A 12,665-nucleotide genomic window follows, 5' to 3' on the forward strand; every position below is an offset into this window, starting at 1 on the left:
CGTTGTCCTCCTGTGCCTTGTCTGACTGTATTGCAGAATCGCTTGGGTGAGCTCCGCTGTAAAGGCCGTTCCTCTGTCGGTGATGAGGACTTCTGGGGCGCCATGTCGCAGCAAGATGTTTTCGATAAAGAATTTCGCCAGTTCAGCTACGCTACCTTTCGGCAGTGCTTTAGTTTCAGCGAAGCGGGTGGAGTAGTCCGTCGCCACGACGATCCACTTATTTGCGGTTGTTGACGTCGGAAAGGGTCTCAGCAAGTCCATCCCGATCTGCTGGAATGGTCGTCAAGGAGGCTCGATTAGCTGTAGTAATCCGGCTGGCCTTGTCGGCGGTGTCTTGCGTCGCTGACAGTCTCGGCATGTTCTGACATAACGGGTGACGTCGGCGGTCAGGCGCTGTGAAATGTCGGCGCACTTTCGTTCAAGCAAAGATAGTCGATCTGAGTTACCGTGTAAGCCATTATGCTCTAAACATAAAGTAAGGTAGGCTATATAGAGTTGTGTTTCGGATATCCTATCCTACTACGGATCCCTCAAGGTTACCCCACATGGACCGGCATAAACGTGATATTCGTCCTCCAATTGAGGCTTTGTCTTTGAGTTTCCTAGTAACAGAACTACGTTTCTCGCATGTTCGAATTACAATCCGAAGCGGTTTGTGTCTGCAGCTTGTGTGTAAGTTGTAGTGCACGAATTTTCTGACACAATCTGAAAACTTCAGCTGGTCCAATAAGACACTTGTGCGTGGCCGAAGGCCGAGGAGGAGCAGGACGCTGCGCTTTCGCACACGTGCGTGGGCGCTCTGCGCGTTGCATCTGTCATATAGCGTGTGCTGAAGCGTCATGCAAATTGTGGCAAACACTGAAAAAAGCCCTCGCATATGTCCGTAAAATATGCACCTAGCATGTCCCCATGATATCCTTCGCAGATCGGCAAGGGGTGTCCGCAGGAAACGGAAAAAGTGGCCAAACGATCAGGTTAGGGATGTCCGCAGGACGTATTCGACGCATCCCTCGGATATCCAGTGTCTTGGCCGTGGATGCCCATATAATATCGATAGGACGTCACTGGTGTCACTGGGTGGTCACAGTTTTGTCATTTGTGACCAAACAGGAAGAGTGACCCTGGAGCAGACTTGTGCACGTACGTTACAGAAGAAAAAGTAACTGATAGCAATCACAATTATGTCATTCAAAAATTTAACTATTACAGGGACTATTACTGTCCCACGAATGTAAGTAAGAATTACTAAAATGTAATCGCTTACTTCTACGTTCGTTCCTCCCAACTTCGATTCGTTAGTATAGTTCCCAAACTCCCGATTTTCCCGTCCGATGTTCGCGCATTAGAACACCGCACGGCGCGCACATCGAGCAAACTTTCAGCGTCACTGGTGATGTGCTCACAAGAAAACGCGGGAAGATGTTGAAAATATTAAAACGCCGAAAATTTTGAAAACAAATTCCTAGCGAAGATAAACAACGTGTTATGGGCTGCAGAAGACGCAGTGAGAGAGAGCCAGGCCTGCTCGTCGTATTTGCAGCATTTATGCAATGTAAGCTCGCTGAAGATGAGCTTTCTGACGGGATGCCGTTCGTGCCGCATAGAAACACGAAGCCATGACGGGACACAGAATGTCACGCGAGCAATACAGGCAGTGCGACTCGCCTGTAGGATGAATCAAAGACAAAGCGCCGGGTGTGCCTCTATCAACATGCGGAACCGCGTGGTTGCAACGTGGCACGACTAGCTGCGGGCATCCTGCTGTAGTTCCCGGCAAACTCGCCTGCTCAATGCGGCACGGCCTGTTCTACCTTATCTCCTTAAATAACTGGTTAGATATAATTAGTTACTGAAAAAACTAAGTGAATTACAGTGAGCGTTACTGCGCAAAAGGTAACTGATCAATTACCAAATTACAAACAATGTAATTAATTGCACGTAATTATTTACACGTAATTCATTACGTACAATTAAGGCTACCTTGCAGTCCGACTGTCGGCGATGTGCTTTTATTGCGTTCCCATGATCACGAAACAGTGGATGACAGGTCAGCAGCGAACAAAACAGGCGTGTGGTCAAAATAGTCATTTTAAAGAAATATTGCCTCTCTCCGGTCGTTGAGGAATAAAACGTTATAGAGGCACTCCTTACGTGCATTAATTGCGAAAGCAGTAAGACTCTTCCGCGCGATACTTTTCACTTGGTCATGTGCTAGAATTCGGCGATGTCAGTTCTGAGGGTGGGCCACCCAAATTATAGTAGTTCAAGCCAATTTTGGTAGTGGGCCAGATCGGTTTTGAATGTGGGTCAATTCATTTTGTAGTTGGGCAAAGTAAATTATGGGAGTGGCAAAGGTCGGGAATAGCAAAGGTTTGGGAATTGACAAAGGCAACAGAGAAGTCGGTTTCCATAGCGGGCGAATTAAATTTCAGAACAATTCTTTTCGAACGCTTCATTCAGTAGGCGGCAGGCGCATTTCTTTCTTTCATGGTGTTAATTACAATTATTACAAAAACTATTTCAGGATCTTATTCATAGGAGTTGATACGCGCAGTCAATTTTTCGGTTTTCTTTCTGAGTATTCATTTTGTCGCGATAAAAAACATTATATAGACTTAATATGAGGGCTGTTCGCATCGAGAATTTGCTTCTCGATATACATTAAACAGGACATGATGTTCTGCAAGAGTGTGGAAAATTTCAGTTTTCCTATCTACAAAAAATTTTCTTTTACAGTTTACACACTGAAACATAGCCAGTTAGAATATGGCATCAGGAAAATGATATTTTCGTTTCATATCCATTAACTGTCGTCTTTGCGATACGCCTGAAAGTAGGACATTGTTTTATTAACTGTGAGGACGCAATTTTATCCTGGAATGTTCATATAGAAGTTTGCAGAAAGAGTTTGATGTAATTTCTTACAGTAACAGATGCGGTTGCACCATGTGATGTCCATTTTACTAAGTTTAAACGGAGCTTTCTTTGCTACTTTTCCGGAATGTGGCGTGTAGTTGTGGCCTGTCTCGCCGAGCATAAATATTCTCAATATAAAAAAAATTAGGTGCCGTTCCTCTCTCTGAAGATGGATGACCAGCGAAGCTGTGTACGATGGCGAACTGTCGTGCGTCAAACTCCGTGTGCAGAAGGCAAGGCGCGACTAGTCACTCCTCCACGATGTTGAGCCTCGGAAGATGATGGGGCACCAGAGGGTATATACATGTATTGCTGCGAAACGTGACACCTTTCCCTAATGACTCCCAGCACGTAGAACAGACACGCACCTCACCGCACTCCGAGGGCACACACTGCTTAACCGTAGCCGAGGCAATCCTGCGTTGGTCCACGTTCCACAGTGCAGTAATGGCGGTGAGGTTACTCTAAAACCACAAGCGGTCATACATAACACAGGCCACACAAAATTGCTTCCCCACAAACTCACAAAGTTTGCGGGATCGGGGCAACATGGACGGTTCGCATTTCTTTCCGCCTTGCGGTCCTGACGGGCAGCACGCTTACCGGACTGCCACCATGGAAGAATGGAAGGAAAGGAAAGGAGACACGCAAGTGCTTGGAACGCCGACAAAGAGAGGGCGGTGCAAACGTAGACATGCCCAATGCGGGACAAAGTTTAGTATCTGTTCTTATCAGATACGGGTTGTATTTGGACCTAAGATATTAAACTTACTTTTGCAAGCTGGCGGAGTACTTAAAGCCTGCTCCACCTCCGCCGCGAGACGGCACGGTATTGCACTATCTTCGGGATCGACCGACGTATATGGAGAAATTTTCGATCTACACAGCTCGATAGACGCATGGAATTTTTTCCCAGAACCTAGCCAGATACAGCTGTGCTGTAAAAAAATCACTGAGATCTCGCGCTCTGTGGGAGTAAGTGATCGAAGCTTTAGTGCATCGTCATGAGGAAACGGCGCATTAACATTAAAAAAAAAAGATGGAAGGCGATTAAACCTCCAGTTGAAGTCAATGAAAGTCAATGAAAGACGAAGTGGGGGATGAGAGTCGCGGGGACACAGCGCATCACATTTTATCGCGTCACTATACTGGCGTGAGGAGAGTAGGAGGAGCGTCGAAGCGTGTTTTCGCGATGCTTGGGACGTGGTGCTTCGCTTCAGAAACACCGCATGAAGAGGTACTGCCATGGCTACTACGTATAGGCAAACGATGGCACAAGCTGGCCGGGTCTGTATAGCTGTGTTGCAATTCGTTCCAGCAAGCAAAGCTGTCTAACTTTAGGTATGAAATGCAGCTGCTTCTATGAACCAGTCTCTGCGATTGGAACACGAATACACCTATACATACTTCGCCACCTGGTGCTAATATTGTTACGTAGGAAGACGCCGACGAAAAGCTATATACGAGTATACTTACAAGGCAATACGCCACACTTGGCCAAGAGGCTGCCCGCGCTAGCCTATAATCGTCGTCGTCGTATTCACCCTGCTCGCCTCTTTGTCATCGCAAATACTGTTCCGTAGCACTATCCCCGGCGGCAAAAGCGCCGTCCCGGAGCGACTAAACGCCGGACTCGGAAGCAGTGTAGTAGGCCTTGAGCCTACTGACGTGCACAACATCACTAGATGCCAGAGTAGAGGATGAGGTTGAACGCACAGGAGCAATTTCTTACGTCATAGGCGTCACCTGGCGCAGCACGCAGTAGGGCCCCGTGTATCGCGGAAGGACTTCTCTGAAAGTCCGACGTGATGACAGGGCGACCACAGGAGCATGAGCGCACCAGGCGAAAACTGTACGTCACGGTGGCGGGCGTTGTACTGACGCTGCTGAGGGGTTTGCGAGGCCGTCAGTCGGGTACGGGCAAGCTAGCGTGCATGGTCGGCGAGGGCGATGGCGTCGCGCGCATACTCGGTTGTTGAGATCGCAGCAGGAAGAAGTGCCGTGTCTAGGGGCGAGGTAGGTTCGTGACCGTACAATAGATAAAATGGAGAAAATCCGGCGGTGTCGTGCCGGGAAGAATTGTACGCATATGTGACGTAAGGAAGGGCAATGTCCCAGTCGTGGTGGTCCTTGGAAACGTACTTGGACAGCATATCGGTAAGAGTACGGTTTAACCGCTCTGTCAGGCCATTGGTTTGAGGATGGTATGAGGTAGTCAGCTTGTGTTGTATGGAGCAGGAACGCACAATGTCGGCGATGACTTTCGAGAGGAAGTTACGTCCACGGTCAGCAAGCAGCTGTCGCGGGGCGCCATGAAGTAAGATAATGTCACGCAAGAGAAAGTCCGCGACGTAAGTGGCGCAACTGGTAGGGAGAGCCCGCGTGATAGCGTATCGGGTGGCGTAATCCGTTGCGACGGCTACCCATTTGTTGTCAGATGATGAAGTGGGAAAGGGACCGAGGAGGTCTAATCCAACACGAAAGAACGGTTCCACAGGGACGGTTATCGGCTGCAGATGACCGGCAGGTAGCACCTGAGGTGTTTTCCGACGCTGGCAGGGATCACAGGCAGCAACATAGCGTCGGACGGAGCGAGCGAGACCAGGCCAATAGAAGCGGCGGCGGACGTGGTCGTATGTGCGGGTTACCCCAAGATACCCTGCAGTGGGTGCGTCATGCATCTCAAAGAGCACAGTCTGTCGTAGATGTTTTGGCACGTCAAGAAGAAGATCAGATCCGTCAGGGAGGAAGTTCCTTCGGTACGGAATGCCGCCCTGGAGGACATATCGGCGAACGGATGCGTCGGTAGGTGTAGAGCGCAGACGCTCGATGAGTACTCGCAGAGATAGGTCTCGGTATTGCTCATCGGCGATGTTAGCGAAAGCAGACACAGAGAAAATGCCGTTGGCGGTACTACAAGCTCGTCAGGATCGTCTACCGGGTAGCGAGACAGGCAGTCAGCGTCCTTGTGTAGTCGGCCAGATTTGTAGGTGACAGAATACGAATATTCTTGGAGGCGTAAGGCCCAGCGACCAAGTCTTCCTGTAGGATCTTTCAGTGAGCATAACCAGCAAAGCGCGTGATGGTCTGTGACAACGGGAAAAGGTCGGCCATATAAGTCTGGGCGGAACTTTGCAACCGCCGAAACTAGGACCAGACACTCACGCTCAGTGATAGAATAGTTGCGCTCCGCGGGCGAGAGGAGCCTGCTGGCGTAAGCGATAATACGGTCGTGGCCGCGCTGGCGTTGTGCCAGTACTGCGCCAATTCCGTGACCGCTGGCATCAGTACGGACTTTGGTAGGCGCCGAAGGATCGAAATGGGCCAGAACGGAAATGCTTTGTGAGAAGGTCGATTAGAAGCGAGAATGCAGAGGCCTGGTTATCGCCCCACTGGAAAGGGGCGTCTTTGTTCAAAAGCTCGGTTAGGGATTGTACTATGGCCGCGAAATTTTTCACGAAACGTCGGAAGTACGAGCAAATGCCGATGAAGCTGCGTACATCCTTGACACACTTTGGAACAAGGATGTGCGTAACAGCATGGATCTTGCCTGGGTCCGGTCGCGTCAACGAGATGTACAAGGACGGTAATCTGGCGACGGCCGAATTGGCACTTCGATGCGTTGAGTTGCAGACCGGCTCGACGAAACACGTCCAGTACTGCTGAGAGGCGCTCGAGGTATGTAGCGAACGTTGGGGAGAATACTATAGCGTCGTCCAAGTAGCACAGGCACGTGGACCATTTGAAACCGTGCAGAAGGGAGTCCATCATGCGTTCAACAGTGGCAGGAGCGTTGCATAGACCGAACGGCATCACTTTGAATTGATAAAGACCGTCGGGTGTTACAAAGGCAGTCTTCTCGCGGTCGAGATCGTCTAAGGCAATCTGCCAGTAGCCGGAGCGAAGGTCAATAGAGGAAAAATAGCGAGCACCATGGAAGCAGCCAAGGGCGTCATCAATCCGAGGTAGGGGATACACGTCCTTTTTGGCAACCCTGTTAAGGTGCCGATAATCCACGCAAAAGCACCATGATCCATTCTTCTTTTTTTACCAGTAGAACAGGTGATGCCCATGGACTACATGACGGTTCAATAATGTTCTTGGCAAGCATTTTGCAAACTTCGGCTTGAATAACTTGACGCTCAGCCGGTGATACTCGATGCGGGCGGCGATGTATAGGAGGGGCATCGCCGGTATTAATGCGATGTTTAACAGCTGTAGTTGGGCCAAAGGACGATCGTTAAAGTAAAAAAAAATATCGTGGTAGGAAAACAGAACGTGGTAGAGCTCACGAGCGTGCTCGGACGGCATGTCGGGCGCAACCATTTTCTGTAAGTCGACGATGGTACAAGTTGCCGACTGCGATGGTAGAGGAGGATCGGCTGAATTGTCGTCTACTGCTATAGATGCTACTGAGTGATCCTGAAATGAGCAAAGCTGGGCCAGAGACATCCCGCGTGGCAGCAATTGTGTCGTCAAGCCAAAATTGGCCACTGGCAGGCGGACGCAATTCGCCGTAATAGATAAAACTGTATGAGCTATTGTGATCCCGTGTGTAAGGAGGACGTCTTGCATAGGAGCCACGATGTTGTGACCGTCGGGGACTGGTGGGGATGACACGAAGTCAACGTAAGTCAGTGCCGAAGGTGGCAAGCGAACGAAGTCGACGGAACTGAGGCGACTGCGGTGTGGTTCAGCGGGATCCAGAACAGGGAGGTCAAGGCGGAGAGTACTGGCGGAACAATCGATGAGAGCAGAATGTGCGGAGAGAAAGTCTAAGCCGAGGATGATGTCGTGGGGACAGGACAGTGGGCGATGACTGTGAATAGCACGATAGTGGAGCGATCGGCGAAGGAGACGCGGGCGGCACACATACCAATTACAGGGGCTGTTCCGCCATCGGCGACACGGACAACAGGCGTCGTGGCGGGCGTGATTATTTTCTTCAGCCGGTTACGAAGGTCAGCGCTCATTACCGACAAATGCGCCACAGTGTCTATGAGAGCAAATACAGAAATACCGTTGACTTGCACGCCAAGAAGGTTCAGATGAGTGGGCAACGTCAGTAGAGGATTTCGCGGCGTAAGGAGCAATGCAGCATCACCTCGAGGCGGTGCATCGTCTAGTTTTCCGGCTGGGAGCGGCGTCCGAAGGGAGTCGGCGAAAAGGAGCGACGGGGCTGGGGGGAGCGAGATTGTCGTCGTTGGGGCGAAGGCGAACGATAATAGGGGCGGTTCGGTGCAGGAGAATCTGTGGCGGCATTATCGGAGTGGGCAGCTTAGGGACGAGAAGGGCCACTTGAAGGGCGAGAGTAGGCAGTATGAGTAGACCAATTCGGGGAACTCCAGCGACTACGACAGTACCGAAAAATGTGCCCGATTCGATGGCAGTGAAAACAAATGGGCTTGTCGTCAGCAGTGCGCCATTCAGGCGGGTTGCGGTAACATGGTGGGTAAGAAGATGCGGGGCGGGGTGGAATCGAAGAAGCCGGGTGGGAATCAGGGCGATGGGCTGAGCAGATGGTGTGAAGACCCATGTTTGCGAACTCCTGGCGGACAACTGCCTGGATCAGGGAAACCGTGACTGCAGGTGCGTTGGTGGGGCTGGAGTCGAAGGCAGCCGGATAGGCGGCCTCGATCTTATGCCGGATGATTCTAGTAACATCGCCAGTGTTGTTGGGACGATAAGTATGGACAGCTGGGCTAGTTGAGCGTCGGCACAGTTGAGTTGAGCGGGGCTAGGAGCGTCGGCACAGGAAGATGTCGCTGGGGTGTTGCGCAGACGGGCAAACTGCTGGTCGATACATCGGCTTTTAGCGAGTTCCAGGCGGCGGCACTCTTCTATAACTGCATCCACCGTTACCACGTTGTTGAAAACGAGCAAGTTGAAGGCGTCATCGGCAATGCCTTTGAGGATGTGGGAAACTTTATCTCATTCAGTCATCTGTGTGTCAACATTGCGGCACAGAGCCAAGACGTCCTGCATGTACGTGACGTAGGGCTCTGTTGACGTCTGCACACTACCGGAAAGCGCCTTCTGCGCGGCAAGTTGGTGACCATAGGGGTTGCCGAACAAGCCTCGGAGCTTTTGCTTAAGCGAATCCCAACTGGTGAGTTCATCTTCGTGCGTCCGAAACCAAACTCGAGGTGTGCCACCGAGGTAAAAGACTACGTTGGCGAGTATGATAGTAGGGTCCCACCGGTTATTGCGGCTGACGTGTTCGTACAGGCTGATCCAGTCCTCGACGTCTTCCCCATCTTTGTCAGAGAATACGCCAGGATCACGGGGAGCGGGGAGCATGATGTAGGTCGGCGAAGTGGCAGCAGGTGTCGGATCCGGCGGAGTCGAGTTGTCGTTGCCGGGAGCCATTCGAAGCCATCCGTCCACTTCGAAGCTCCGTGACGAGGTACAGGGAACGTCCACCTCCACCAGATATATTACGTAGGAAGACGCCGACGAAAAGCTATATACAAGTATATTTACAAGGCAATACGCCGCACTTGGCCAAGAGGCAACAGCCCGCGCTAGCCTCTAATCGTCGTTGTCGTCTTCACCCTCCTGGCCTCTTTGTCATCACAATTACTGTTCCGTAGCAATATTAAGATGAAAAGGGAAAGTGAACAGTTAATTTCAGTAATGTTCTCTAGAAAACGTAATAAAACTGAAGAAATCAGTATTTTTATGTATAATTATCGATGACGGCGACAGATCGCATGGAATGTTCATATATATTATATTGAAATACAACATTCACAGAGGTTGCTTAGTGGCTATGGTGTTGCGCTGCTAAGCATGAGGTCGCGGAATTGAATCCCGGCCACGGCAGCCGCATTTCAATGGGGGCGAAATTCGAAAAGACCTGTGTACTTAGATTGACGTGCACGTTAAAGAACCCCAGGTGGTCCAAATAATTCCGGAGCCCCCACTATGGCATGCCTGATAATCAGATCGTGGTTTTGGCAAGTAAAGCAACAGAATTCGTCACTCATCCATTTCGCCTATTATGGCATGCGCCCATGATCTAATGGTTAGATCATCGAGCTAGTGTGCAGGAGGTCCTCTGTTCGAATCCTGCCGTTGGAGAACTTGATTGTTTATTTAAAACACACACACACACACACACACACACACACACACACACACACACACACACACACACACACACACACACACACACATATATATATATATATATATATATATATATATATATATATATATATATATATATATATATATATATATATATATATATATAATGTCACGAGATCTCTTAACAGAGGCCAGAAGGAGCGCGATTGACCACGGAGGGTGGAGAAGGTAGACGACGGTTGGCTGGCTGCCTTTGTACCAGTCGTACGAAGCCACGATGCGTAGCCAAGCAAGGAAAGGCGCCTTGCTTGGCTACGCATCGTGGCTTCGTACGACTGGTACAAAGGCAGCCAGCCAACCGTCGTCTACCTTCTCCACCCTCCGTGGTCAATCGCGCTCCTTCTGCCCTCTGTTAAGAGATCTCGTGACATTCTATACGTAAAAGGCCAGAGACACACGCGATACGGAAAAGTTCTGTCGTTTAAATAAAGGGGAGCAGTTGGAATCTATATGCAGCGAAGCTATGCGCGAGCGCATAAAGTGTCGAAGCGCGCGCGCACACACACGCACCTCCTCCTCCTCCCTCCCCCCCACACACGCGCACGCACACACACACACGCGCGCACACACGCACGCACGCACGCACGCACGCACACGAACGAACGCCGGCGCACATAAATTATACTGAGCCTTTTATTTAGCGATATTGATGACTACTAGCAAGCACAAAGGACACCTTGAACGCATTAGGGTCACAGGCAGCATGCGCATGCGTATGTCGAGCAATTCGAATCCATTCTATCCTCAAGAAACTTGCTTCCTCATTACCGTACAGCCGTGGACGCGCGAACGCGAGCTTTCTTGTTATTTTTTAATGCGAAAGCATTATATGCCCCATGAAGCGGAAAACCCGGTGTCCGGCGTTCAGCGTTATCATCCGATGGTACCACAACTCACGTGATCAAGTGATGACGACGCGTTCTTTGCGCTGGAGCTCCTGCGACTCGCACTGCATAATGCTACGGTGAACAGCCACGGCGTCGGACAGGCGCCGTGCACCCCCCCTCCCCCCCCCCCCAAAAAAAAAGAACCCCGACATGGCCCTCTGTTAAAATTGTATTAAGGTGGATTTAAGTGGATTAAAGCGGATGAAAGTGGATTAAAGTGGATTAACGTGGAATAAGGTTGGTGCAAAGTAGAGCAAGGAGGATTAAGGTAGGCATTAATTTTAAGGTCCTAACTTAGAGACGCGTTCATTCTTTCACATTCAAATCCCGTAAGGGCACTGTCAACTTTGTTTTATTCCCCCGCACTTCCGGCGCAGCAGCTGCCGCGAATGCACGGAGGCGCGCGTGCTCCGCTGCGATTGGTTGGCTTATTCGAGAAAAGGAGCAGTAAGTCTGCAGGCACGGCCACAAAATACATCGATGCTCACAAAGAGAAGCTTCACTTTTAAAAGAACTCGTAGGGCACCAGGCGCGCCTATAAAGACGTCCGAAAGCGTTCCTGGCACTGTGAGACGTGCAGTTGGCGCACATTTGAGCAATCTTGCGCGGGAAGAGTGACGGAACAGGCCGTCGCACCTCCAGATTACTCATTTCAGTTGCTGACTGACTTCAATCGGGTTGTGTAATCTTGTAACCAATTCCAGAAGAAAGAAACGGTTCTTTCGCGCCTCCATAACGTCTTACAGCGACGCGCAAATGGCACCTAAATGTAGGTCTCAACGAGACAAGAAGCTAGAACTAGTCGCAGAGAAGGTAAAATTAACTGTACGGGCGTAAGTAGAGCAAGTATAGTCGAAATTTTACCACATTGCAGTAAACGCCTGTGAAGCGTGCACTGCCGTAAATATAGATATGCTGAGGCAAAGCCGCCGCACGGCACACATTTGGGAAATGGAGCCGATTCACTTGGACTCGAGGAGGTTTAAATAAAACTGCTACAGTGGAGGTCGTCTTTACCTACCAATGGGCGGCGGTGAAGCCACGCCGCGCGCGTGGTGGCCATCTTGCCATAGGCAAGAAACGGGAGCCGCAGCGCGGCCGCCACGCTGACTGCGTCTCCCCGCCGTAGTTTTTATTAGTTATGGCGAGCACTAAGGAGGAAGTAGTCAATAATAAGAAGTCAAATGCAATCAACTTTATTTGATTTCTTTCGGCGTTCTCCTTGCAAGCGTATGAACACCGGTGAAGGGTCTGTATCACTGGCTTTTAAATATAATCAGCCTTGTAAGAGCAGACATAATTTTTTCAGCACTCATTTCCCTCTTTCTTCCGTAATGTGAGTCTGATGCTTATGTAGAGTTTGGCCACTTGCACAGAAAATAAATGTGGTTGTCCAAAGCATCACAGTGAAGGATATTCTCATCGAGGCTTTAAAACGATTTCTTTCCTGAAGACACGCTCAGGACCTCCAAAACCAAGAATTTTGACTTTTCATGAACGTACTTCAAATTTGGGCATTCAGCTTGCAGTCGTCGGAACACCTTCACAGCAGCCGTGCGAATCTCGATTATGTCCTGCGAAGAAGAAACAAGCCCACCTCGGCTCTTCTGCCTCACTAGGGGTGTACAGAATAGATAACTGGGCTAGTTGGGTTGGTGGTGGGCAGCTAGTTGGGGGGTGGTTGCTGATTTGCTTGCAGAGCCACCACGC

At 50.1% G+C, this 12,665-nt stretch overlaps 1 pseudogene; it reads left to right on the forward strand.

Annotated features, from left to right (window-relative positions):
- Positions 1 to 3,606: 3,606 nt before the first annotated feature.
- Positions 3,607 to 3,779, forward strand: LOC142576793 (U2 spliceosomal RNA; annotated as a pseudogene).
- The last annotated feature ends 8,886 nt before the right edge of the window (positions 3,780 to 12,665 follow it).

Source organism: Dermacentor variabilis, chromosome 3 (assembly GCF_050947875.1).
Source record: "Dermacentor variabilis isolate Ectoservices chromosome 3, ASM5094787v1, whole genome shotgun sequence".
Classification (NCBI taxonomy): Eukaryota; Metazoa; Arthropoda; class Arachnida; order Ixodida; family Ixodidae; genus Dermacentor; species Dermacentor variabilis.